Raw genomic sequence first — 22,701 nt, forward strand, 5'->3', positions numbered from 1 at the left:
GCTAAGATCAAAGTGTAGTATCTGTTCTTATCAGCTTAATATCTGATAGGTCCCTCGCATGGAGGGATCACGATATTAAACTGATTTTTGGAACTCGGTCAAGGGTTAGGAGCTTGCTCCCCCTTCTCCACGGGTTGGCCTGGTATTGCACTGCCTCCAGGAGTTAACAGCCCCGATTCTGACCCCAGCTCGCTCGGGAAAGAGTCAGAAAACGCAATCCCAAAAACAGACTGACTACTACTTTGATCTTACTACTAAACTAAACGACTTTGTTGGTCCTTACTTCCCTTTACTTAGTTGTTGCTGGCTTTGCTTTCGTTCGCTTTCGGTTCGGTCCGCTCGGCTGGATGGACCGTTCGTTGGTCTCATTAGCTGGATGACGGAGGCGGGCGGGCGGCCCTCCTTGGCCGCTGCCTGCGATCGACGCTTCCACTAGTAGAGAGGGGCCGGGGGTAGGGGGGTCGTTGTCGCTCTGCCCGCAACCTTTGCCGCCCGGACCGGTCCACTGACGACCCCGGCCCCGGAGGGAGCCCTTTATCGCTTCTCGGCCTCTTCTGGCTAAGATCAAAGTGTAGTATCTGTTCTTATCAGCTTAATATCTGATAGGTCCCTCGCATGGAGGGATCACGATATTAAACTGATTTTTGGAACTCGGTCAAGGGTTAGGAGCTTGCTCCCCCTTCTCCACGGGTTGGCCTGGTATTGCACTGCCTCCAGGAGTTAACAGCCCCGATTCTGACCCCAGCTCGCTCGGGAAAGAGTCAGAAAACGCAATCCCAAAAACAGACTGACTACTACTTTGATCTTACTACTAAACTAAACGACTTTGTTGGTCCTTACTTCCCTTTACTTAGTTGTTGCTGGCTTTGCTTTCGTTCGCTTTCGGTTCGGTCCGCTCGGCTGGATGGACCGTTCGTTGGTCTCATTAGCTGGATGACGGAGGCGGGCGGGCGGCCCTCCTTGGCCGCTGCCTGCGATCGACGCTTCCACTAGTAGAGAGGGGCCGGGGGTAGGGGGGTCGTTGTCGCTCTGCCCGCAACCTTTGCCGCCCGGACCGGTCCACTGACGACCCCGGCCCCGGAGGGAGCCCCTTTATCGCTTCTCGGCCTCTTCTGGCTAAGATCAAAGTGTAGTATCTGTTCTTATCAGCTTAATATCTGATAGGTCCCTCGCATGGAGGGATCACGATATTAAACTGATTTTTGGAACTCGGTCAAGGGTTAGGAGCTTGCTCCCCCTTCTCCACGGGTTGGCCTGGTATTGCACTGCCTCCAGGAGTTAACAGCCCCGATTCTGACCCCAGCTCGCTCGGGAAAGAGTCAGAAAACGCAATCCCAAAAACAGACTGACTACTACTTTGATCTTACTACTAAACTAAACGACTTTGTTGGTCCTTACTTCCCTTTACTTAGTTTGTTGCTGGCTTTGCTTTCGTTCGCTTTCGGTTCGGTCCGCTCGGCTGGATTGGACCGTTCGTTGGTCTCATTAGCTGGATGACGGAGGCGGGCGGGCGGCCCTCCTTGGCCGCTGCCTGCGATCGACGCTTCCACTAGTAGAGAGGGGCCGGGGGTAGGGGGGTCGTTGTCGCTCTGCCCGCAACCTTTGCCGCCCGGACCGGTCCACTGACGACCCCGGCCCCGGAGGGAGCCCCTTTATCGCTTCTCGGCCTCTTCTGGCTAAGATCAAAGTGTAGTATCTGTTCTTATCAGCTTAATATCTGATAGGTCCCTCGCATGGAGGGATCACGATATTAAACTGATTTTTGGAACTCGGTCAAGGGTTAGGAGCTTGCTCCCCCTTCTCCACGGGTTGGCCTGGTATTGCACTGCCTCCAGGAGTTAACAGCCCCGATTCTGACCCCAGCTCGCTCGGGAAAGAGTCAGAAAACGCAATCCCAAAAACAGACTGACTACTACTTTGATCTTACTACTAAACTAAACGACTTTGTTGGTCCTTACTTCCCTTTACTTAGTTGTTGCTGGCTTTGCTTTCGTTCGCTTTCGGTTCGGTCCGCTCGGCTGGATGGACCGTTCGTTGGTCTCATTAGCTGGATGACGGAGGCGGGCGGGCGGCCCTCCTTGGCCGCTGCCTGCGATCGACGCTTCCACTAGTAGAGAGGGGCCGGGGGTAGGGGGGTCGTTGTCGCTCTGCCCGCAACCTTTGCCGCCCGGACCGGTCCACTGACGACCCCGGCCCCGGAGGGAGCCCTTTATCGCTTCTCGGCCTCTTCTGGCTAAGATCAAAGTGTAGTATCTGTTCTTATCAGCTTAATATCTGATAGGTCCCTCGCATGGAGGGATCACGATATTAAACTGAATTTTTGGAACTCGGTCAAGGGTTAGGAGCTTGCTCCCCCTTCTCCACGGGTTGGCCTGGTATTGCACTGCCTCCAGGAGTTAACAGCCCCGATTCTGACCCCAGCTCGCTCGGGAAAGAGTCAGAAAACGCAATCCCAAAAACAGACTGACTACTACTTTGATCTTACTACTAAACTAAACGACTTTGTTGGTCCTTACTTCCCTTTACTTAGTTGTTGCTGGCTTTGCTTTCGTTCGCTTTCGGTTCGGTCCGCTCGGCTGGATGGACCGTTCGTTGGTCTCATTAGCTGGATGACGGAGGCGGGCGGGCGGCCCTCCTTGGCCGCTGCCTGCGATCGACGCTTCCACTAGTAGAGAGGGGCCGGGGGTAGGGGGGTCGTTGTCGCTCTGCCCGCAACCTTTGCCCGCCCGGACCGGTCCACTGACGACCCCGGCCCCGGAGGGAGCCCCTTTATCGCTTCTCGGCCTCTTCTGGCTAAGATCAAAGTGTAGTATCTGTTCTTATCAGCTTAATATCTGATAGGTCCCTCGCATGGAGGGATCACGATATTAAACTGATTTTTGGAACTCGGTCAAGGGTTAGGAGCTTGCTCCCCCTTCTCCACGGGTTGGCCTGGTATTGCACTGCCTCCAGGAGTTAACAGCCCCGATTCTGACCCCAGCTCGCTCGGGAAAGAGTCAGAAAACGCAATCCCAAAAACAGACTGACTACTACTTTGATCTTACTACTAAACTAAACGACTTTGTTGGTCCTTACTTCCCTTTACTTAGTTGTTGCTGGCTTTGCTTTCGTTCGCTTTCGGTTCGGTCCGCTCGGCTGGATGGACCGTTCGTTGGTCTCATTAGCTGGATGACGGAGGCGGGCGGGCGGCCCTCCTTGGCCGCTGCCTGCGATCGACGCTTCCACTAGTAGAGAGGGGCCGGGGGTAGGGGGGTCGTTGTCGCTCTGCCCGCAACCTTTGCCGCCCGGACCGGTCCACTGACGACCCCGGCCCCGGAGGGAGCCCCTTTATCGCTTCTCGGCCTCTTCTGGCTAAGATCAAAGTGTAGTATCTGTTCTTATCAGCTTAATATCTGATAGGTCCCTCGCATGGAGGGATCACGATATTAAACTGATTTTTGGAACTCGGTCAAGGGTTAGGAGCTTGCTCCCCCTTCTCCACGGGTTGGCCTGGTATTGCACTGCCTCCAGGAGTTAACAGCCCCGATTCTGACCCCAGCTCGCTCGGGAAAGAGTCAGAAAACGCAATCCCAAAAACAGACTGACTACTACTTTGATCTTACTACTAAACTAAACGACTTTGTTGGTCCTTACTTCCCTTTACTTAGTTGTTGCTGGCTTTGCTTTCGTTCGCTTTCGGTTCGGTCCGCTCGGCTGGATGGACCGTTCGTTGGTCTCATTAGCTGGATGACGGAGGCGGGCGGGCGGCCCTCCTTGGCCGCTGCCTGCGATCGACGCTTCCACTAGTAGAGAGGGGCCGGGGGTAGGGGGGTCGTTGTCGCTCTGCCCGCAACCTTTGCCGCCCGGACCGGTCCACTGACGACCCCGGCCCCGGAGGGAGCCCCTTTATCGCTTCTCGGCCTCTTCTGGCTAAGATCAAAGTGTAGTATCTGTTCTTATCAGCTTAATATCTGATAGGTCCCTCGCATGGAGGGATCACGATATTAAACTGATTTTTGGAACTCGGTCAAGGGTTAGGAGCTTGCTCCCCCTTCTCCACGGGTTGGCCTGGTATTGCACTGCCTCCAGGAGTTAACAGCCCCGATTCTGACCCCAGCTCGCTCGGGAAAGAGTCAGAAAACGCAATCCCAAAAACAGACTGACTACTACTTTGATCTTACTACTAAACTAAACGACTTTGTTGGTCCTTACTTCCCTTTACTTAGTTGTTGCTGGCTTTGCTTTCGTTCGCTTTCGGTTCGGTCCGCTCGGCTGGATGGACCGTTCGTTGGTCTCATTAGCTGGATGACGGAGGCGGGCGGGCGGCCCTCCTTGGCCGCTGCCTGCGATCGACGCTTCCACTAGTAGAGAGGGGCCGGGGGTAGGGGGGTCGTTGTCGCTCTGCCCGCAACCTTTGCCGCCCGGACCGGTCCACTGACGACCCCGGCCCCGGAGGGAGCCCCTTTATCGCTTCTCGGCCTCTTCTGGCTAAGATCAAAGTGTAGTATCTGTTCTTATCAGCTTAATATCTGATAGGTCCCTCGCATGGAGGGATCACGATATTAAACTGATTTTTGGAACTCGGTCAAGGGTTAGGAGCTTGCTCCCCCTTCTCCACGGGTTGGCCTGGTATTGCACTGCCTCCAGGAGTTAACAGCCCCGATTCTGACCCCAGCTCGCTCGGGAAAGAGTCAGAAAACGCAATCCCAAAAACAGACTGACTACTACTTTGATCTTACTACTAAACTAAACGACTTTGTTGGTCCTTACTTCCCTTTACTTAGTTGTTGCTGGCTTTGCTTTCGTTCGCTTTCGGTTCGGTCCGCTCGGCTGGATGGACCGTTCGTTGGTCTCATTAGCTGGATGACGGAGGCGGGCGGGCGGCCCTCCTTGGCCGCTGCCTGCGATCGACGCTTCCACTAGTAGAGAGGGGCCGGGGGTAGGGGGGTCGTTGTCGCTCTGCCCGCAACCTTTGCCGCCCGGACCGGTCCACTGACGACCCCGGCCCCGGAGGGAGCCCCTTTATCGCTTCTCGGCCTCTTCTGGCTAAGATCAAAGTGTAGTATCTGTTCTTATCAGCTTAATATCTGATAGGTCCCTCGCATGGAGGGATCACGATATTAAACTGATTTTTGGAACTCGGTCAAGGGTTAGGAGCTTGCTCCCCCTTCTCCACGGGTTGGCCTGGTATTGCACTGCCTCCAGGAGTTAACAGCCCCGATTCTGACCCCAGCTCGCTCGGGAAAGAGTCAGAAAACGCAATCCCAAAAACAGACTGACTACTACTTTGATCTTACTACTAAACTAAACGACTTTGTTGGTCCTTACTTCCCTTTACTTAGTTGTTGCTGGCTTTGCTTTCGTTCGCTTTCGGTTCGGTCCGCTCGGCTGGATGGACCGTTCGTTGGTCTCATTAGCTGGATGACGGAGGCGGGCGGGCGGCCCTCCTTGGCCGCTGCCTGCGATCGACGCTTCCACTAGTAGAGAGGGGCCGGGGGTAGGGGGGTCGTTGTCGCTCTGCCCGCAACCTTTGCCGCCCGGACCGGTCCACTGACGACCCCGGCCCCGGAGGGAGCCCCTTTATCGCTTCTCGGCCTCTTCTGGCTAAGATCAAAGTGTAGTATCTGTTCTTATCAGCTTAATATCTGATAGGTCCCTCGCATGGAGGGATCACGATATTAAACTGATTTTTGGAACTCGGTCAAGGGTTAGGAGCTTGCTCCCCCTTCTCCACGGGTTGGCCTGGTATTGCACTGCCTCCAGGAGTTAACAGCCCCGATTCTGACCCCAGCTCGCTCGGGAAAGAGTCAGAAAACGCAATCCCAAAAACAGACTGACTACTACTTTGATCTTACTACTAAACTAAACGACTTTGTTGGTCCTTACTTCCCTTTACTTAGTTGTTGCTGGCTTTGCTTTCGTTCGCTTTCGGTTCGGTCCGCTCGGCTGGATGGACCGTTCGTTGGTCTCATTAGCTGGATGACGGAGGCGGGCGGGCGGCCCTCCTTGGCCGCTGCCTGCGATCGACGCTTCCACTAGTAGAGAGGGGCCGGGGGTAGGGGGGTCGTTGTCGCTCTGCCCGCAACCTTTGCCGCCCGGACCGGTCCACTGACGACCCCGGCCCCGGAGGGAGCCCCTTTATCGCTTCTCGGCCTCTTCTGGCTAAGATCAAAGTGTAGTATCTGTTCTTATCAGCTTAATATCTGATAGGTCCCTCGCATGGAGGGATCACGATATTAAACTGATTTTTGGAACTCGGTCAAGGGTTAGGAGCTTGCTCCCCCTTCTCCACGGGTTGGCCTGGTATTGCACTGCCTCCAGGAGTTAACAGCCCCGATTCTGACCCCAGCTCGCTCGGGAAAGAGTCAGAAAACGCAATCCCAAAAACAGACTGACTACTACTTTGATCTTACTACTAAACTAAACGACTTTGTTGGTCCTTACTTCCCTTTACTTAGTTGTTGCTGGCTTTGCTTTCGTTCGCTTTCGGTTCGGTCCGCTCGGCTGGATGGACCGTTCGTTGGTCTCATTAGCTGGATGACGGAGGCGGGCGGGCGGCCCTCCTTGGCCGCTGCCTGCGATCGACGCTTCCACTAGTAGAGAGGGGCCGGGGGTAGGGGGGTCGTTGTCGCTCTGCCCGCAACCTTTGCCGCCCGGACCGGTCCACTGACGACCCCGGCCCCGGAGGGAGCCCCTTTATCGCTTCTCGGCCTCTTCTGGCTAAGATCAAAGTGTAGTATCTGTTCTTATCAGCTTAATATCTGATAGGTCCCTCGCATGGAGGGATCACGATATTAAACTGATTTTTGGAACTCGGTCAAGGGTTAGGAGCTTGCTCCCCCTTCTCCACGGGTTGGCCTGGTATTGCACTGCCTCCAGGAGTTAACAGCCCCGATTCTGACCCCAGCTCGCTCGGGAAAGAGTCAGAAAACGCAATCCCAAAAACAGACTGACTACTACTTTGATCTTACTACTAAACTAAACGACTTTGTTGGTCCTTACTTCCCTTTACTTAGTTGTTGCTGGCTTTGCTTTCGTTCGCTTTCGGTTCGGTCCGCTCGGCTGGATGGACCGTTCGTTGGTCTCATTAGCTGGATGACGGAGGCGGGCGGGCGGCCCTCCTTGGCCGCTGCCTGCGATCGACGCTTCCACTAGTAGAGAGGGGCCGGGGGTAGGGGGGTCGTTGTCGCTCTGCCCGCAACCTTTGCCGCCCGGACCGGTCCACTGACGACCCCGGCCCCGGAGGGAGCCCCTTTATCGCTTCTCGGCCTCTTCTGGCTAAGATCAAAGTGTAGTATCTGTTCTTATCAGCTTAATATCTGATAGGTCCCTCGCATGGAGGGATCACGATATTAAACTGATTTTTGGAACTCGGTCAAGGGTTAGGAGCTTGCTCCCCCTTCTCCACGGGTTGGCCTGGTATTGCACTGCCTCCAGGAGTTAACAGCCCCGATTCTGACCCCAGCTCGCTCGGGAAAGAGTCAGAAAACGCAATCCCAAAAACAGACTGACTACTACTTTGATCTTACTACTAAACTAAACGACTTTGTTGGTCCTTACTTCCCTTTACTTAGTTGTTGCTGGCTTTGCTTTCGTTCGCTTTCGGTTCGGTCCGCTCGGCTGGATGGACCGTTCGTTGGTCTCATTAGCTGGATGACGGAGGCGGGCGGGCGGCCCTCCTTGGCCGCTGCCTGCGATCGACGCTTCCACTAGTAGAGAGGGGCCGGGGGTAGGGGGGTCGTTGTCGCTCTGCCCGCAACCTTTGCCGCCCGGACCGGTCCACTGACGACCCCGGCCCCGGAGGGAGCCCCTTTATCGCTTCTCGGCCTCTTCTGGCTAAGATCAAAGTGTAGTATCTGTTCTTATCAGCTTAATATCTGATAGGTCCCTCGCATGGAGGGATCACGATATTAAACTGATTTTTGGAACTCGGTCAAGGGTTAGGAGCTTGCTCCCCCTTCTCCACGGGTTGGCCTGGTATTGCACTGCCTCCAGGAGTTAACAGCCCCGATTCTGACCCCAGCTCGCTCGGGAAAGAGTCAGAAAACGCAATCCCAAAAACAGACTGACTACTACTTTGATCTTACTACTAAACTAAACGACTTTGTTGGTCCTTACTTCCCTTTACTTAGTTGTTGCTGGCTTTGCTTTCGTTCGCTTTCGGTTCGGTCCGCTCGGCTGGATGGACCGTTCGTTGGTCTCATTAGCTGGATGACGGAGGCGGGCGGGCGGCCCTCCTTGGCCGCTGCCTGCGATCGACGCTTCCACTAGTAGAGAGGGGCCGGGGGTAGGGGGGTCGTTGTCGCTCTGCCCGCAACCTTTGCCGCCCGGACCGGTCCACTGACGACCCCGGCCCCGGAGGGAGCCCCTTTATCGCTTCTCGGCCTCTTCTGGCTAAGATCAAAGTGTAGTATCTGTTCTTATCAGCTTAATATCTGATAGGTCCCTCGCATGGAGGGATCACGATATTAAACTGATTTTTGGAACTCGGTCAAGGGTTAGGAGCTTGCTCCCCCTTCTCCACGGGTTGGCCTGGTATTGCACTGCCTCCAGGAGTTAACAGCCCCGATTCTGACCCCAGCTCGCTCGGGAAAGAGTCAGAAAACGCAATCCCAAAAACAGACTGACTACTACTTTGATCTTACTACTAAACTAAACGACTTTGTTGGTCCTTACTTCCCTTTACTTAGTTGTTGCTGGCTTTGCTTTCGTTCGCTTTCGGTTCGGTCCGCTCGGCTGGATGGACCGTTCGTTGGTCTCATTAGCTGGATGACGGAGGCGGGCGGGCGGCCCTCCTTGGCCGCTGCCTGCGATCGACGCTTCCACTAGTAGAGAGGGGCCGGGGGTAGGGGGGTCGTTGTCGCTCTGCCCGCAACCTTTGCCGCCCGGACCGGTCCACTGACGACCCCGGCCCCGGAGGGAGCCCCTTTATCGCTTCTCGGCCTCTTCTGGCTAAGATCAAAGTGTAGTATCTGTTCTTATCAGCTTAATATCTGATAGGTCCCTCGCATGGAGGGATCACGATATTAAACTGATTTTTGGAACTCGGTCAAGGGTTAGGAGCTTGCTCCCCCTTCTCCACGGGTTGGCCTGGTATTGCACTGCCTCCAGGAGTTAACAGCCCCGATTCTGACCCCAGCTCGCTCGGGAAAGAGTCAGAAAACGCAATCCCAAAAACAGACTGACTACTACTTTGATCTTACTACTAAACTAAACGACTTTGTTGGTCCTTACTTCCCTTTACTTAGTTGTTGCTGGCTTTGCTTTCGTTCGCTTTCGGTTCGGTCCGCTCGGCTGGATGGACCGTTCGTTGGTCTCATTAGCTGGATGACGGAGGCGGGCGGGCGGCCCTCCTTGGCCGCTGCCTGCGATCGACGCTTCCACTAGTAGAGAGGGGCCGGGGGTAGGGGGGTCGTTGTCGCTCTGCCCGCAACCTTTGCCGCCCGGACCGGTCCACTGACGACCCCGGCCCCGGAGGGAGCCCCTTTATCGCTTCTCGGCCTCTTCTGGCTAAGATCAAAGTGTAGTATCTGTTCTTATCAGCTTAATATCTGATAGGTCCCTCGCATGGAGGGATCACGATATTAAACTGATTTTTGGAACTCGGTCAAGGGTTAGGAGCTTGCTCCCCCTTCTCCACGGGTTGGCCTGGTATTGCACTGCCTCCAGGAGTTAACAGCCCCGATTCTGACCCCAGCTCGCTCGGGAAAGAGTCAGAAAACGCAATCCCAAAAACAGACTGACTACTACTTTGATCTTACTACTAAACTAAACGACTTTGTTGGTCCTTACTTCCCTTTACTTAGTTGTTGCTGGCTTTGCTTTCGTTCGCTTTCGGTTCGGTCCGCTCGGCTGGATGGACCGTTCGTTGGTCTCATTAGCTGGATGACGGAGGCGGGCGGGCGGCCCTCCTTGGCCGCTGCCTGCGATCGACGCTTCCACTAGTAGAGAGGGGCCGGGGGTAGGGGGGTCGTTGTCGCTCTGCCCGCAACCTTTGCCGCCCGGACCGGTCCACTGACGACCCCGGCCCCGGAGGGAGCCCCTTTATCGCTTCTCGGCCTCTTCTGGCTAAGATCAAAGTGTAGTATCTGTTCTTATCAGCTTAATATCTGATAGGTCCCTCGCATGGAGGGATCACGATATTAAACTGATTTTTGGAACTCGGTCAAGGGTTAGGAGCTTGCTCCCCCTTCTCCACGGGTTGGCCTGGTATTGCACTGCCTCCAGGAGTTAACAGCCCCGATTCTGACCCCAGCTCGCTCGGGAAAGAGTCAGAAAACGCAATCCCAAAAACAGACTGACTACTACTTTGATCTTACTACTAAACTAAACGACTTTGTTGGTCCTTACTTCCCTTTACTTAGTTGTTGCTGGCTTTGCTTTCGTTCGCTTTCGGTTCGGTCCGCTCGGCTGGATGGACCGTTCGTTGGTCTCATTAGCTGGATGACGGAGGCGGGCGGGCGGCCCTCCTTGGCCGCTGCCTGCGATCGACGCTTCCACTAGTAGAGAGGGGCCGGGGGTAGGGGGGTCGTTGTCGCTCTGCCCGCAACCTTTGCCGCCCGGACCGGTCCACTGACGACCCCGGCCCCGGAGGGAGCCCCTTTATCGCTTCTCGGCCTCTTCTGGCTAAGATCAAAGTGTAGTATCTGTTCTTATCAGCTTAATATCTGATAGGTCCCTCGCATGGAGGGATCACGATATTAAACTGATTTTTGGAACTCGGTCAAGGGTTAGGAGCTTGCTCCCCCTTCTCCACGGGTTGGCCTGGTATTGCACTGCCTCCAGGAGTTAACAGCCCCGATTCTGACCCCAGCTCGCTCGGGAAAGAGTCAGAAAACGCAATCCCAAAAACAGACTGACTACTACTTTGATCTTACTACTAAACTAAACGACTTTGTTGGTCCTTACTTCCCTTTACTTAGTTGTTGCTGGCTTTGCTTTCGTTCGCTTTCGGTTCGGTCCGCTCGGCTGGATGGACCGTTCGTTGGTCTCATTAGCTGGATGACGGAGGCGGGCGGGCGGCCCTCCTTGGCCGCTGCCTGCGATCGACGCTTCCACTAGTAGAGAGGGGCCGGGGGTAGGGGGGTCGTTGTCGCTCTGCCCGCAACCTTTGCCGCCCGGACCGGTCCACTGACGACCCCGGCCCCGGAGGGAGCCCCTTTATCGCTTCTCGGCCTCTTCTGGCTAAGATCAAAGTGTAGTATCTGTTCTTATCAGCTTAATATCTGATAGGTCCCTCGCATGGAGGGATCACGATATTAAACTGATTTTTGGAACTCGGTCAAGGGTTAGGAGCTTGCTCCCCCTTCTCCACGGGTTGGCCTGGTATTGCACTGCCTCCAGGAGTTAACAGCCCCGATTCTGACCCCAGCTCGCTCGGGAAAGAGTCAGAAAACGCAATCCCAAAAACAGACTGACTACTACTTTGATCTTACTACTAAACTAAACGACTTTGTTGGTCCTTACTTCCCTTTACTTAGTTGTTGCTGGCTTTGCTTTCGTTCGCTTTCGGTTCGGTCCGCTCGGCTGGATGGACCGTTCGTTGGTCTCATTAGCTGGATGACGGAGGCGGGCGGGCGGCCCTCCTTGGCCGCTGCCTGCGATCGACGCTTCCACTAGTAGAGAGGGGCCGGGGGTAGGGGGGTCGTTGTCGCTCTGCCCGCAACCTTTGCCGCCCGGACCGGTCCACTGACGACCCCGGCCCCGGAGGGAGCCCCTTTATCGCTTCTCGGCCTCTTCTGGCTAAGATCAAAGTGTAGTATCTGTTCTTATCAGCTTAATATCTGATAGGTCCCTCGCATGGAGGGATCACGATATTAAACTGATTTTTGGAACTCGGTCAAGGGTTAGGAGCTTGCTCCCCCTTCTCCACGGGTTGGCCTGGTATTGCACTGCCTCCAGGAGTTAACAGCCCCGATTCTGACCCCAGCTCGCTCGGGAAAGAGTCAGAAAACGCAATCCCAAAAACAGACTGACTACTACTTTGATCTTACTACTAAACTAAACGACTTTGTTGGTCCTTACTTCCCTTTACTTAGTTGTTGCTGGCTTTGCTTTCGTTCGCTTTCGGTTCGGTCCGCTCGGCTGGATGGACCGTTCGTTGGTCTCATTAGCTGGATGACGGAGGCGGGCGGGCGGCCCTCCTTGGCCGCTGCCTGCGATCGACGCTTCCACTAGTAGAGGGGCCGGGGGTAGGGGGGTCGTTGTCGCTCTGCCCGCAACCTTTGCCGCCCGGACCGGTCCACTGACGACCCCGGCCCCGGAGGGAGCCCCTTTATCGCTTCTCGGCCTCTTCTGGCTAAGATCAAAGTGTAGTATCTGTTCTTATCAGCTTAATATCTGATAGGTCCCTCGCATGGAGGGATCACGATATTAAACTGATTTTTGGAACTCGGTCAAGGGTTAGGAGCTTGCTCCCCCTTCTCCACGGGTTGGCCTGGTATTGCACTGCCTCCAGGAGTTAACAGCCCCGATTCTGACCCCAGCTCGCTCGGGAAAGAGTCAGAAAACGCAATCCCAAAAACAGACTGACTACTACTTTGATCTTACTACTAAACTAAACGACTTTGTTGGTCCTTACTTCCCTTTACTTAGTTGTTGCTGGCTTTGCTTTCGTTCGCTTTCGGTTCGGTCCGCTCGGCTGGATGGACCGTTCGTTGGTCTCATTAGCTGGATGACGGAGGCGGGCGGGCGGCCCTCCTTGGCCGCTGCCTGCGATCGACGCTTCCACTAGTAGAGAGGGGCCGGGGGTAGGGGGGTCGTTGTCGCTCTGCCCGCAACCTTTGCCGCCCGGACCGGTCCACTGACGACCCCGGCCCCGGAGGGAGCCCCTTTATCGCTTCTCGGCCTCTTCTGGCTAAGATCAAAGTGTAGTATCTGTTCTTATCAGCTTAATATCTGATAGGTCCCTCGCATGGAGGGATCACGATATTAAACTGATTTTTGGAACTCGGTCAAGGGTTAGGAGCTTGCTCCCCCTTCTCCACGGGTTGGCCTGGTATTGCACTGCCTCCAGGAGTTAACAGCCCCGATTCTGACCCCAGCTCGCTCGGGAAAGAGTCAGAAAACGCAATCCCAAAAACAGACTGACTACTACTTTGATCTTACTACTAAACTAAACGACTTTGTTGGTCCTTACTTCCCTTTACTTAGTTGTTGCTGGCTTTGCTTTCGTTCGCTTTCGGTTCGGTCCGCTCGGCTGGATGGACCGTTCGTTGGTCTCATTAGCTGGATGACGGAGGCGGGCGGGCGGCCCTCCTTGGCCGCTGCCTGCGATCGACGCTTCCACTAGTAGAGAGGGGCCGGGGGTAGGGGGGTCGTTGTCGCTCTGCCCGCAACCTTTGCCGCCCGGACCGGTCCACTGACGACCCCGGCCCCGGAGGGAGCCCCTTTATCGCTTCTCGGCCTCTTCTGGCTAAGATCAAAGTGTAGTATCTGTTCTTATCAGCTTAATATCTGATAGGTCCCTCGCATGGAGGGATCACGATATTAAACTGATTTTTGGAACTCGGTCAAGGGTTAGGAGCTTGCTCCCCCTTCTCCACGGGTTGGCCTGGTATTGCACTGCCTCCAGGAGTTAACAGCCCCGATTCTGACCCCAGCTCGCTCGGGAAAGAGTCAGAAAACGCAATCCCAAAAACAGACTGACTACTACTTTGATCTTACTACTAAACTAAACGACTTTGTTGGTCCTTACTTCCCTTTACTTAGTTGTTGCTGGCTTTGCTTTCGTTCGCTTTCGGTTCGGTCCGCTCGGCTGGATGGACCGTTCGTTGGTCTCATTAGCTGGATGACGGAGGCGGGCGGGCGGCCCTCCTTGGCCGCTGCCTGCGATCGACGCTTCCACTAGTAGAGAGGGGCCGGGGGTAGGGGGGTCGTTGTCGCTCTGCCCGCAACCTTTGCCGCCCGGACCGGTCCACTGACGACCCCGGCCCCGGAGGGAGCCCCTTTATCGCTTCTCGGCCTCTTCTGGCTAAGATCAAAGTGTAGTATCTGTTCTTATCAGCTTAATATCTGATAGGTCCCTCGCATGGAGGGATCACGATATTAAACTGATTTTTGGAACTCGGTCAAGGGTTAGGAGCTTGCTCCCCCTTCTCCACGGGTTGGCCTGGTATTGCACTGCCTCCAGGAGTTAACAGCCCCGATTCTGACCCCAGCTCGCTCGGGAAAGAGTCAGAAAACGCAATCCCAAAAACAGACTGACTACTACTTTGATCTTACTACTAAACTAAACGACTTTGTTGGTCCTTACTTCCCTTTACTTAGTTGTTGCTGGCTTTGCTTTCGTTCGCTTTCGGTTCGGTCCGCTCGGCTGGATGGACCGTTCGTTGGTCTCATTAGCTGGATGACGGAGGCGGGCGGGCGGCCCTCCTTGGCCGCTGCCTGCGATCGACGCTTCCACTAGTAGAGAGGGGCCGGGGGTAGGGGGGTCGTTGTCGCTCTGCCCGCAACCTTTGCCGCCCGGACCGGTCCACTGACGACCCCGGCCCCGGAGGGAGCCCCTTTATCGCTTCTCGGCCTCTTCTGGCTAAGATCAAAGTGTAGTATCTGTTCTTATCAGCTTAATATCTGATAGGTCCCTCGCATGGAGGGATCACGATATTAAACTGATTTTTGGAACTCGGTCAAGGGTTAGGAGCTTGCTCCCCCTTCTCCACGGGTTGGCCTGGTATTGCACTGCCTCCAGGAGTTAACAGCCCCGATTCTGACCCCAGCTCGCTCGGGAAAGAGTCAGAAAACGCAATCCCAAAAACAGACTGACTACTACTTTGATCTTACTACTAAACTAAACGACTTTGTTGGTCCTTACTTCCCTTTACTTAGTTGTTGCTGGCTTTGCTTTCGTTCGCTTTCGGTTCGGTCCGCTCGGCTGGATGGACCGTTCGTTGGTCTCATTAGCTGGATGACGGAGGCGGGCGGGCGGCCCTCCTTGGCCGCTGCCTGCGATCGACGCTTCCACTAGTAGAGAGGGGCCGGGGGTAGGGGGGTCGTTGTCGCTCTGCCCGCAACCTTTGCCGCCCGGACCGGTCCACTGACGACCCCGGCCCCGGAGGGAGCCCCTTTATCGCTTCTCGGCCTCTTCTGGCTAAGATCAAAGTGTAGTATCTGTTCTTATCAGCTTAATATCTGATAGGTCCCTCGCATGGAGGGATCACGATATTAAACTGATTTTTGGAACTCGGTCAAGGGTTAGGAGCTTGCTCCCCCTTCTCCACGGGTTGGCCTGGTATTGCACTGCCTCCAGGAGTTAACAGCCCCGATTCTGACCCCAGCTCGCTCGGGAAAGAGTCAGAAAACGCAATCCCAAAAACAGACTGACTACTACTTTGATCTTACTACTAAACTAAACGACTTTGTTGGTCCTTACTTCCCTTTACTTAGTTGTTGCTGGCTTTGCTTTCGTTCGCTTTCGGTTCGGGGTCCGCTCGGCTGGATGGACCGTTCGTTGGTCTCATTAGCTGGATGACGGAGGCGGGCGGGCGGCCCTCCTTGGCCGCTGCCTGCGATCGACGCTTCCACTAGTAGAGAGGGGCCGGGGGTAGGGGGGTCGTTGTCGCTCTGCCCGCAACCTTTGCCGCCCGGACCGGTCCACTGACGACCCCGGCCCCGGAGGGAGCCCCTTTATCGCTTCTCGGCCTCTTCTGGCTAAGATCAAAGTGTAGTATCTGTTCTTATCAGCTTAATATCTGATAGGTCCCTCGCATGGAGGGATCACGATATTAAACTGATTTTTGGAACTCGGTCAAGGGTTAGGAGCTTGCTCCCCCTTCTCCACGGGTTGGCCTGGTATTGCACTGCCTCCAGGAGTTAACAGCCCCGATTCTGACCCCAGCTCGCTCGGGAAAGAGTCAGAAAACGCAATCCCAAAAACAGACTGACTACTACTTTGATCTTACTACTAAACTAAACGACTTTGTTGGTCCTTACTTCCCTTTACTTAGTTGTTGCTGGCTTTGCTTTCGTTCGCTTTCGGTTCGGTCCGCTCGGCTGGATGGACCGTTCGTTGGTCTCATTAGCTGGATGACGGAGGCGGGCGGGCGGCCCTCCTTGGCCGCTGCCTGCGATCGACGCTTCCACTAGTAGAGAGGGGCCGGGGGTAGGGGGGTCGTTGTCGCTCTGCCCGCAACCTTTGCCGCCCGGACCGGTCCACTGACGACCCCGGCCCCGGAGGGAGCCCCTTTATCGCTTCTCGGCCTCTTCTGGCTAAGATCAAAGTGTAGTATCTGTTCTTATCAGCTTAATATCTGATAGGTCCCTCGCATGGAGGGATCACGATATTAAACTGATTTTTGGAACTCGGTCAAGGGTTAGGAGCTTGCTCCCCCTTCTCCACGGGTTGGCCTGGTATTGCACTGCCTCCAGGAGTTAACAGCCCCGATTCTGACCCCAGCTCGCTCGGGAAAGAGTCAGAAAACGCAATCCCAAAAACAGACTGACTACTACTTTGATCTTACTACTAAACTAAACGACTTTGTTGGTCCTTACTTCCCTTTACTTAGTTGTTGCTGGCTTTGCTTTCGTTCGCTTTCGGTTCGGTCCGCTCGGCTGGATGGACCGTTCGTTGGTCTCATTAGCTGGATGACGGAGGCGGGCGGGCGGCCCTCCTTGGCCGCTGCCTGCGATCGACGCTTCCACTAGTAGAGAGGGGCCGGGGGTAGGGGGGTCGTTGTCGCTCTGCCCGCAACCTTTGCCGCCCGGACCGGTCCACTGACGACCCCGGCCCCGGAGGGAGCCCCTTTATCGCTTCTCGGCCTCTTCTGGCTAAGATCAAAGTGTAGTATCTGTTCTTATCAGCTTAATATCTGATAGGTCCCTCGCATGGAGGGATCACGATATTAAACTGATTTTTGGAACTCGGTCAAGGGTTAGGAGCTTGCTCCCCCTTCTCCACGGGTTGGCCTGGTATTGCACTGCCTCCAGGAGTTAACAGCCCCGATTCTGACCCCAGCTCGCTCGGGAAAGAGTCAGAAAACGCAATCCCAAAAACAGACTGACTACTACTTTGATCTTACTACTAAACTAAACGACTTTGTTGGTCCTTACTTCCCTTTACTTAGTTGTTGCTGGCTTTGCTTTCGTTCGCTTTCGGTTCGGTCCGCTCGGCTGGATGGACCGTTCGTTGGTCTCATTAGCTGGATGACGGAGGCGGGCGGGCGGCCCTCCTTGGCCGCTGCCTGCGATCGACGCTTCCACTAGTAGAGAGGGGCCGGGGGTAGGGGGGTCGTTGTCGCTCTGCCCGCAACCTTTGCCGCCCGGACCGGTCCACTGACGACCCCGGCCCCGGAGGGAGCCCCTTTATCGCTTCTCGGCCTCTTCTGGCTAAGATCAAAGTGTAGTATCTGTTCTTATCAGCTTAATATCTGATAGGTCCCTCGCATGGAGGGATCACGATATTAAACTGATTTTTGGAACTCGGTCAAGGGTTAGGAGCTTGCTCCCCCTTCTCCACGGGTTGGCCTGGTATTGCACTGCCTCCAGGAGTTAACAGCCCCGATTCTGACCCCAGCTCGCTCGGGAAAGAGTCAGAAAACGCAATCCCAAAAACAGACTGACTACTACTTTGATCTTACTACTAAACTAAACGACTTTGTTGGTCCTTACTTCCCTTTACTTAGTTGTTGCTGGCTTTGCTTTCGTTCGCTTTCGGTTCGGTCCGCTCGGCTGGATGGACCGTTCGTTGGTCTCATTAGCTGGATGACGGAGGCGGGCGGGCGGCCCTCCTTGGCCGCTGCCTGCGATCGACGCTTCCACTAGTAGAGAGGGGCCGGGGGTAGGGGGGTCGTTGTCGCTCTGCCCGCAACCTTTGCCGCCCGGACCGGTCCACTGACGACCCCGGCCCCGGAGGGAGCCCCTTTATCGCTTCTCGGCCTCTTCTGGCTAAGATCAAAGTGTAGTATCTGTTCTTATCAGCTTAATATCTGATAGGTCCCTCGCATGGAGGGATCACGATATTAAACTGATTTTTGGAACTCGGTCAAGGGTTAGGAGCTTGCTCCCCCTTCTCCACGGGTTGGCCTGGTATTGCACTGCCTCCAGGAGTTAACAGCCCCGATTCTGACCCCAGCTCGCTCGGGAAAGAGTCAGAAAACGCAATCCCAAAAACAGACTGACTACTACTTTGATCTTACTACTAAACTAAACGACTTTGTTGGTCCTTACTTCCCTTTACTTAGTTGTTGCTGGCTTTGCTTTCGTTCGCTTTCGGTTCGGTCCGCTCGGCTGGATGGACCGTTCGTTGGTCTCATTAGCTGGATGACGGAGGCGGGCGGGCGGCCCTCCTTGGCCGCTGCCTGCGATCGACGCTTCCACTAGTAGAGAGGGGCCGGGGGTAGGGGGGTCGTTGTCGCTCTGCCCGCAACCTTTGCCGCCCGGACCGGTCCACTGACGACCCCGGCCCCGGAGGGAGCCCCTTTATCGCTTCTCGGCCTCTTCTGGCTAAGATCAAAGTGTAGTATCTGTTCTTATCAGCTTAATATCTGATAGGTCCCTCGCATGGAGGGATCACGATATTAAACTGATTTTTGGAACTCGGTCAAGGGTTAGGAGCTTGCTCCCCCTTCTCCACGGGTTGGCCTGGTATTGCACTGCCTCCAGGAGTTAACAGCCCCGATTCTGACCCCAGCTCGCTCGGGAAAGAGTCAGAAAACGCAATCCCAAAAACAGACTGACTACTACTTTGATCTTACTACTAAACTAAACGACTTTGTTGGTCCTTACTTCCCTTTACTTAGTTGTTGCTGGCTTTGCTTTCGTTCGCTTTCGGTTCGGTCCGCTCGGCTGGATGGACCGTTCGTTGGTCTCATTAGCTGGATGACGGAGGCGGGCGGGCGGCCCTCCTTGGCCGCTGCCTGCGATCGACGCTTCCACTAGTAGAGAGGGGCCGGGGGTAGGGGGGTCGTTGTCGCTCTGCCCGCAACCTTTGCCGCCCGGACCGGTCCACTGACGACCCCGGCCCCGGAGGGAGCCCCTTTATCGCTTCTCGGCCTCTTCTGGCTAAGATCAAAGTGTAGTATCTGTTCTTATCAGCTTAATATCTGATAGGTCCCTCGCATGGAGGGATCACGATATTAAACTGATTTTTGGAACTCGGTCAAGGTTAGGAGCTTGCTCCCCCTTCTCCACGGGTTGGCCTGGTATTGCACTGCCTCCAGGAGTTAACAGCCCCGATTCTGACCCCAGCTCGCTCGGGAAAGAGTCAGAAAACGCAATCCCAAAAACAGACTGACTACTACTTTGATCTTACTACTAAACTAAACGACTTTGTTGGTCCTTACTTCCCTTTACTTAGTTGTTGCTGGCTTTGCTTTCGTTCGCTTTCGGTTCGGTCCGCTCGGCTGGATGGACCGTTCGTTGGTCTCATTAGCTGGGATGACGGAGGCGGGCGGGCGGCCCTCCTTGGCCGCTGCCTGCGATCGACGCTTCCACTAGTAGAGAGGGGCCGGGGGTAGGGGGGTCGTTGTCGCTCTGCCCGCAACCTTTGCCGCCCGGACCGGTCCACTGACGACCCCGGCCCCGGAGGGAGCCCCTTTATCGCTTCTCGGCCTCTTCTGGCTAAGATCAAAGTGTAGTATCTGTTCTTATCAGCTTAATATCTGATAGGTCCCTCGCATGGAGGGATCACGATATTAAACTGATTTTTGGAACTCGGTCAAGGGTTAGGAGCTTGCTCCCCCTTCTCCACGGGTTGGCCTGGTATTGCACTGCCTCCAGGAGTTAACAGCCCCGATTCTGACCCCAGCTCGCTCGGGAAAGAGTCAGAAAACGCAATCCCAAAAACAGACTGACTACTACTTTGATCTTACTACTAAACTAAACGACTTTGTTGGTCCTTACTTCCCTTTACTTAGTTGTTGCTGGCTTTGCTTTCGTTCGCTTTCGGTTCGGTCCGCTCGGCTGGATGGACCGTTCGTTGGTCTCATTAGCTGGATGACGGAGGCGGGCGGGCGGCCCTCCTTGGCCGCTGCCTGCGATCGACGCTTCCACTAGTAGAGAGGGGCCGGGGGTAGGGGGGTCGTTGTCGCTCTGCCCCGCAACCTTTGCCGCCCGGACCGGTCCACTGACGACCCCGGCCCCGGAGGGAGCCCCTTTATCGCTTCTCGGCCTCTTCTGGCTAAGATCAAAGTGTAGTATCTGTTCTTATCAGCTTAATATCTGATAGGTCCCTCGCATGGAGGGATCACGATATTAACTGATTTTTGGAACTCGGTCAAGGGTTAGGAGCTTGCTCCCCCTTCTCCACGGGTTGGCCTGGTATTGCACTGCCTCCAGGAGTTAACAGCCCCGATTCTGACCCCAGCTCGCTCGGGAAAGAGTCAGAAAACGCAATCCCAAAAACAGACTGACTACTACTTTGATCTTACTACTAAACTAAACGACTTTGTTGGTCCTTACTTCCCTTTACTTAGTTGTTGCTGGCTTTGCTTTCGTTCGCTTTCGGTTCGGTCCGCTCGGCTGGATGGACCGTTCGTTGGTCTCATTAGCTGGATGACGGAGGCGGGCGGGCGGCCCTCCTTGGCCGCTGCCTGCGATCGACGCTTCCACTAGTAGAGAGGGGCCGGGGGTAGGGGGGTCGTTGTCGCTCTGCCCGCAACCTTTGCCGCCCGGACCGGTCCACTGACGACCCCGGCCCCGGAGGGAGCCCCTTTATCGCTTCTCGGCCTCTTCTGGCTAAGATCAAAGTGTAGTATCTGTTCTTATCAGCTTAATATCTGATAGGTCCCTCGCATGGAGGGATCACGATATTAAACTGATTTTTGGAACTCGGTCAAGGGTTAGGAGCTTGCTCCCCCTTCTCCACGGGTTGGCCTGGTATTGCACTGCCTCCAGGAGTTAACAGCCCCGATTCTGACCCCAGCTCGCTCGGGAAAGAGTCAGAAAACGCAATCCCAAAAACAGACTGACTACTACTTTGATCTTACTACTAAACTAAACGACTTTGTTGGTCCTTACTTCCCTTTACTTAGTTGTTGCTGGCTTTGCTTTCGTTCGCTTTCGGTTCGGTCCGCTCGGCTGGATGGACCGTTCGTTGGTCTCATTAGCTGGATGACGGAGGCGGGCGGGCGGCCCTCCTTGGCCGCTGCCTGCGATCGACGCTTCCACTAGTAGAGAGGGGCGGGGGTAGGGGGGTCGTTGTCGCTCTGCCCGCAACCTTTGCCGCCCGGACCGGTCCACTGACGACCCCGGCCCCGGAGGGAGCCCCTTTATCGCTTCTCGGCCTCTTCTGGCTAAGATCAAAGTGTAGTATCTGTTCTTATCAGCTTAATATCTGATAGGTCCCTCGCATGGAGGGATCACGATATTAAACTGATTTTTGGAACTCGGTCAAGGGTTAGGAGCTTGCTCCCCCTTCTCCACGGGTTGGCCTGGTATTGCACTGCCTCCAGGAGTTAACAGCCCCGATTCTGACCCCAGCTCGCTCGGGAAAGAGTCAGAAAACGCAATCCCAAAAACAGACTGACTACTACTTTGATCTTACTACTAAACTAAACGACTTTGTTGGTCCTTACTTCCCTTTACTTAGTTGTTGCTGGCTTTGCTTTCGTTCGCTTTCGGTTCGGTCCGCTCGGCTGGATGGACCGTTCGTTGGTCTCATTAGCTGGATGACGGAGGCGGGCGGGCGGCCCTCCTTGGCCGCTGCCTGCGATCGACGCTTCCACTAGTAAGAGAGGGGCCGGGGGTAGGGGGGTCGTTGTCGCTCTGCCCGCAACCTTTGCCGCCCGGACCGGTCCACTGACGACCCCGGCCCCGGAGGGAGCCCCTTTATCGCTTCTCGGCCTCTTCTGGCTAAGATCAAAGTGTAGTATCTGTTCTTATCAGCTTAATATCTGATAGGTCCCTCGCATGGAGGGATCACGATATTAAACTGATTTTTGGAACTCGGTCAAGGGTTAGGAGCTTGCTCCCCCTTCTCCACGGGTTGGCCTGGTATTGCACTGCCTCCAGGAGTTAACAGCCCCGATTCTGACCCCAGCTCGCTCGGGAAAGAGTCAGAAAACGCAATCCCAAAAACAGACTGACTACTACTTTGATCTTACTACTAAACTAAACGACTTTGTTGGTCCTTACTTCCCTTTACTTAGTTGTTGCTGGCTTTGCTTTCGTTCGCTTTCGGTTCGGTCCGCTCCGGCTGGATGGACCGTTCGTTGGTCTCATTAGCTGGATGACGGAGGCGGGCGGGCGGCCCTCCTTGGCCGCTGCCTGCGATCGACGCTTCCACTAGTAGAGAGGGGCCGGGGGTAGGGGGGTCGTTGTCGCTCTGCCCGCAACCTTTGCCGCCCGGACCGGTCCACTGACGACCCCGGCCCCGGAGGGAGCCCCTTTATCGCTTCTCGGCCTCTTCTGGCTAAGATCAAAGTGTAGTATCTGTTCTTATCAGCTTAATATCTGATAGGTCCCTCGCATGGAGGGATCACGATATTAAACTGATTTTTGGAACTCGGTCAAGGGTTAGGAGCTTGCTCCCCCTTCTCCACGGGTTGGCCTGGTATTGCACTGCCTCCAGGAGTTAACAGCCCCGATTCTGACCCCAGCTCGCTCGGGAAAGAGTCAGAAAACGCAATCCCAAAAACAGACTGACTACTACTTTGATCTTACTACTAAACTAAACGACTTTGTTGGTCCTTACTTCCCTTTACTTAGTTGTTGCTGGCTTTGCTTTCGTTCGCTTTCGGTTCGGTCCGCTCGGCTGGATGGACCGTTCGTTGGTCTCATTAGCTGGAT

At 55.1% G+C, this 22,701-nt stretch overlaps 40 non-coding genes and 1 pseudogene across 40 annotated transcripts; all 41 read left to right on the forward strand.

Annotated features, from left to right (window-relative positions):
* On the forward strand, positions 1 to 180 carry LOC145274624 (U2 spliceosomal RNA; annotated as a pseudogene).
* Positions 181 to 536: 356 nt separating this feature from the next.
* LOC145274666 (U2 spliceosomal RNA) lies at positions 537 to 737 on the forward strand. The gene has a single exon (XR_013866872.1). It is a non-coding gene; the product is annotated as a U2 spliceosomal RNA (small nuclear RNA).
* A 357-nt stretch (positions 738 to 1,094) lies between these two features.
* Positions 1,095 to 1,295, forward strand: LOC145274443 (U2 spliceosomal RNA). Its single transcript, XR_013866674.1, has one exon. It is a non-coding gene; the product is annotated as a U2 spliceosomal RNA (small nuclear RNA).
* Positions 1,296 to 1,654: 359 nt separating this feature from the next.
* On the forward strand, positions 1,655 to 1,855 carry LOC145274444 (U2 spliceosomal RNA). Its single transcript, XR_013866675.1, has one exon. It is a non-coding gene; the product is annotated as a U2 spliceosomal RNA (small nuclear RNA).
* Positions 1,856 to 2,211: 356 nt separating this feature from the next.
* Positions 2,212 to 2,413, forward strand: LOC145274619 (U2 spliceosomal RNA). The gene has a single exon (XR_013866832.1). It is a non-coding gene; the product is annotated as a U2 spliceosomal RNA (small nuclear RNA).
* A 358-nt stretch (positions 2,414 to 2,771) lies between these two features.
* LOC145274446 (U2 spliceosomal RNA) lies at positions 2,772 to 2,972 on the forward strand. Its single transcript, XR_013866676.1, has one exon. It is a non-coding gene; the product is annotated as a U2 spliceosomal RNA (small nuclear RNA).
* Positions 2,973 to 3,329: 357 nt separating this feature from the next.
* LOC145274447 (U2 spliceosomal RNA) lies at positions 3,330 to 3,530 on the forward strand. Its single transcript, XR_013866677.1, has one exon. It is a non-coding gene; the product is annotated as a U2 spliceosomal RNA (small nuclear RNA).
* A 357-nt stretch (positions 3,531 to 3,887) lies between these two features.
* On the forward strand, positions 3,888 to 4,088 carry LOC145274448 (U2 spliceosomal RNA). Its single transcript, XR_013866678.1, has one exon. It is a non-coding gene; the product is annotated as a U2 spliceosomal RNA (small nuclear RNA).
* A 357-nt stretch (positions 4,089 to 4,445) lies between these two features.
* Positions 4,446 to 4,646, forward strand: LOC145274450 (U2 spliceosomal RNA). The gene has a single exon (XR_013866680.1). It is a non-coding gene; the product is annotated as a U2 spliceosomal RNA (small nuclear RNA).
* A 357-nt stretch (positions 4,647 to 5,003) lies between these two features.
* On the forward strand, positions 5,004 to 5,204 carry LOC145274452 (U2 spliceosomal RNA). The gene has a single exon (XR_013866681.1). It is a non-coding gene; the product is annotated as a U2 spliceosomal RNA (small nuclear RNA).
* A 357-nt stretch (positions 5,205 to 5,561) lies between these two features.
* LOC145274453 (U2 spliceosomal RNA) lies at positions 5,562 to 5,762 on the forward strand. The gene has a single exon (XR_013866682.1). It is a non-coding gene; the product is annotated as a U2 spliceosomal RNA (small nuclear RNA).
* Positions 5,763 to 6,119: 357 nt separating this feature from the next.
* On the forward strand, positions 6,120 to 6,320 carry LOC145274454 (U2 spliceosomal RNA). Its single transcript, XR_013866683.1, has one exon. It is a non-coding gene; the product is annotated as a U2 spliceosomal RNA (small nuclear RNA).
* A 357-nt stretch (positions 6,321 to 6,677) lies between these two features.
* On the forward strand, positions 6,678 to 6,878 carry LOC145274455 (U2 spliceosomal RNA). The gene has a single exon (XR_013866684.1). It is a non-coding gene; the product is annotated as a U2 spliceosomal RNA (small nuclear RNA).
* Positions 6,879 to 7,235: 357 nt separating this feature from the next.
* LOC145274456 (U2 spliceosomal RNA) lies at positions 7,236 to 7,436 on the forward strand. The gene has a single exon (XR_013866685.1). It is a non-coding gene; the product is annotated as a U2 spliceosomal RNA (small nuclear RNA).
* Positions 7,437 to 7,793: 357 nt separating this feature from the next.
* On the forward strand, positions 7,794 to 7,994 carry LOC145274457 (U2 spliceosomal RNA). Its single transcript, XR_013866686.1, has one exon. It is a non-coding gene; the product is annotated as a U2 spliceosomal RNA (small nuclear RNA).
* Positions 7,995 to 8,351: 357 nt separating this feature from the next.
* Positions 8,352 to 8,552, forward strand: LOC145274458 (U2 spliceosomal RNA). The gene has a single exon (XR_013866687.1). It is a non-coding gene; the product is annotated as a U2 spliceosomal RNA (small nuclear RNA).
* A 357-nt stretch (positions 8,553 to 8,909) lies between these two features.
* Positions 8,910 to 9,110, forward strand: LOC145274459 (U2 spliceosomal RNA). The gene has a single exon (XR_013866688.1). It is a non-coding gene; the product is annotated as a U2 spliceosomal RNA (small nuclear RNA).
* A 357-nt stretch (positions 9,111 to 9,467) lies between these two features.
* On the forward strand, positions 9,468 to 9,668 carry LOC145274460 (U2 spliceosomal RNA). The gene has a single exon (XR_013866689.1). It is a non-coding gene; the product is annotated as a U2 spliceosomal RNA (small nuclear RNA).
* Positions 9,669 to 10,025: 357 nt separating this feature from the next.
* Positions 10,026 to 10,226, forward strand: LOC145274463 (U2 spliceosomal RNA). Its single transcript, XR_013866691.1, has one exon. It is a non-coding gene; the product is annotated as a U2 spliceosomal RNA (small nuclear RNA).
* A 357-nt stretch (positions 10,227 to 10,583) lies between these two features.
* LOC145274464 (U2 spliceosomal RNA) lies at positions 10,584 to 10,784 on the forward strand. The gene has a single exon (XR_013866692.1). It is a non-coding gene; the product is annotated as a U2 spliceosomal RNA (small nuclear RNA).
* A 357-nt stretch (positions 10,785 to 11,141) lies between these two features.
* Positions 11,142 to 11,342, forward strand: LOC145274465 (U2 spliceosomal RNA). Its single transcript, XR_013866693.1, has one exon. It is a non-coding gene; the product is annotated as a U2 spliceosomal RNA (small nuclear RNA).
* Positions 11,343 to 11,699: 357 nt separating this feature from the next.
* LOC145274466 (U2 spliceosomal RNA) lies at positions 11,700 to 11,900 on the forward strand. Its single transcript, XR_013866694.1, has one exon. It is a non-coding gene; the product is annotated as a U2 spliceosomal RNA (small nuclear RNA).
* Positions 11,901 to 12,255: 355 nt separating this feature from the next.
* Positions 12,256 to 12,456, forward strand: LOC145274467 (U2 spliceosomal RNA). The gene has a single exon (XR_013866695.1). It is a non-coding gene; the product is annotated as a U2 spliceosomal RNA (small nuclear RNA).
* Positions 12,457 to 12,813: 357 nt separating this feature from the next.
* On the forward strand, positions 12,814 to 13,014 carry LOC145274468 (U2 spliceosomal RNA). Its single transcript, XR_013866696.1, has one exon. It is a non-coding gene; the product is annotated as a U2 spliceosomal RNA (small nuclear RNA).
* Positions 13,015 to 13,371: 357 nt separating this feature from the next.
* Positions 13,372 to 13,572, forward strand: LOC145274469 (U2 spliceosomal RNA). Its single transcript, XR_013866697.1, has one exon. It is a non-coding gene; the product is annotated as a U2 spliceosomal RNA (small nuclear RNA).
* Positions 13,573 to 13,929: 357 nt separating this feature from the next.
* Positions 13,930 to 14,130, forward strand: LOC145274470 (U2 spliceosomal RNA). The gene has a single exon (XR_013866698.1). It is a non-coding gene; the product is annotated as a U2 spliceosomal RNA (small nuclear RNA).
* Positions 14,131 to 14,487: 357 nt separating this feature from the next.
* On the forward strand, positions 14,488 to 14,688 carry LOC145274471 (U2 spliceosomal RNA). The gene has a single exon (XR_013866699.1). It is a non-coding gene; the product is annotated as a U2 spliceosomal RNA (small nuclear RNA).
* A 357-nt stretch (positions 14,689 to 15,045) lies between these two features.
* On the forward strand, positions 15,046 to 15,246 carry LOC145274472 (U2 spliceosomal RNA). The gene has a single exon (XR_013866700.1). It is a non-coding gene; the product is annotated as a U2 spliceosomal RNA (small nuclear RNA).
* Positions 15,247 to 15,605: 359 nt separating this feature from the next.
* LOC145274475 (U2 spliceosomal RNA) lies at positions 15,606 to 15,806 on the forward strand. The gene has a single exon (XR_013866702.1). It is a non-coding gene; the product is annotated as a U2 spliceosomal RNA (small nuclear RNA).
* A 357-nt stretch (positions 15,807 to 16,163) lies between these two features.
* On the forward strand, positions 16,164 to 16,364 carry LOC145274476 (U2 spliceosomal RNA). Its single transcript, XR_013866703.1, has one exon. It is a non-coding gene; the product is annotated as a U2 spliceosomal RNA (small nuclear RNA).
* Positions 16,365 to 16,721: 357 nt separating this feature from the next.
* On the forward strand, positions 16,722 to 16,922 carry LOC145274477 (U2 spliceosomal RNA). Its single transcript, XR_013866704.1, has one exon. It is a non-coding gene; the product is annotated as a U2 spliceosomal RNA (small nuclear RNA).
* A 357-nt stretch (positions 16,923 to 17,279) lies between these two features.
* On the forward strand, positions 17,280 to 17,480 carry LOC145274478 (U2 spliceosomal RNA). Its single transcript, XR_013866705.1, has one exon. It is a non-coding gene; the product is annotated as a U2 spliceosomal RNA (small nuclear RNA).
* A 357-nt stretch (positions 17,481 to 17,837) lies between these two features.
* LOC145274479 (U2 spliceosomal RNA) lies at positions 17,838 to 18,038 on the forward strand. The gene has a single exon (XR_013866706.1). It is a non-coding gene; the product is annotated as a U2 spliceosomal RNA (small nuclear RNA).
* Positions 18,039 to 18,395: 357 nt separating this feature from the next.
* Positions 18,396 to 18,596, forward strand: LOC145274480 (U2 spliceosomal RNA). Its single transcript, XR_013866707.1, has one exon. It is a non-coding gene; the product is annotated as a U2 spliceosomal RNA (small nuclear RNA).
* Positions 18,597 to 18,953: 357 nt separating this feature from the next.
* LOC145274616 (U2 spliceosomal RNA) lies at positions 18,954 to 19,153 on the forward strand. The gene has a single exon (XR_013866830.1). It is a non-coding gene; the product is annotated as a U2 spliceosomal RNA (small nuclear RNA).
* A 358-nt stretch (positions 19,154 to 19,511) lies between these two features.
* LOC145274481 (U2 spliceosomal RNA) lies at positions 19,512 to 19,712 on the forward strand. The gene has a single exon (XR_013866708.1). It is a non-coding gene; the product is annotated as a U2 spliceosomal RNA (small nuclear RNA).
* A 358-nt stretch (positions 19,713 to 20,070) lies between these two features.
* On the forward strand, positions 20,071 to 20,270 carry LOC145274620 (U2 spliceosomal RNA). The gene has a single exon (XR_013866833.1). It is a non-coding gene; the product is annotated as a U2 spliceosomal RNA (small nuclear RNA).
* Positions 20,271 to 20,627: 357 nt separating this feature from the next.
* On the forward strand, positions 20,628 to 20,828 carry LOC145274482 (U2 spliceosomal RNA). The gene has a single exon (XR_013866709.1). It is a non-coding gene; the product is annotated as a U2 spliceosomal RNA (small nuclear RNA).
* Positions 20,829 to 21,184: 356 nt separating this feature from the next.
* On the forward strand, positions 21,185 to 21,385 carry LOC145274483 (U2 spliceosomal RNA). The gene has a single exon (XR_013866710.1). It is a non-coding gene; the product is annotated as a U2 spliceosomal RNA (small nuclear RNA).
* A 358-nt stretch (positions 21,386 to 21,743) lies between these two features.
* On the forward strand, positions 21,744 to 21,944 carry LOC145274485 (U2 spliceosomal RNA). Its single transcript, XR_013866711.1, has one exon. It is a non-coding gene; the product is annotated as a U2 spliceosomal RNA (small nuclear RNA).
* A 358-nt stretch (positions 21,945 to 22,302) lies between these two features.
* Positions 22,303 to 22,503, forward strand: LOC145274487 (U2 spliceosomal RNA). Its single transcript, XR_013866713.1, has one exon. It is a non-coding gene; the product is annotated as a U2 spliceosomal RNA (small nuclear RNA).
* The last annotated feature ends 198 nt before the right edge of the window (positions 22,504 to 22,701 follow it).

The sequence above is a fragment of the Euprymna scolopes genome, unplaced genomic scaffold (assembly GCF_053919585.1).
Source record: "Euprymna scolopes isolate OS-2025 unplaced genomic scaffold, ASM5391958v1 sca39, whole genome shotgun sequence".
In the NCBI taxonomy this organism is placed as follows: Eukaryota; Metazoa; Mollusca; class Cephalopoda; order Sepiida; family Sepiolidae; genus Euprymna; species Euprymna scolopes.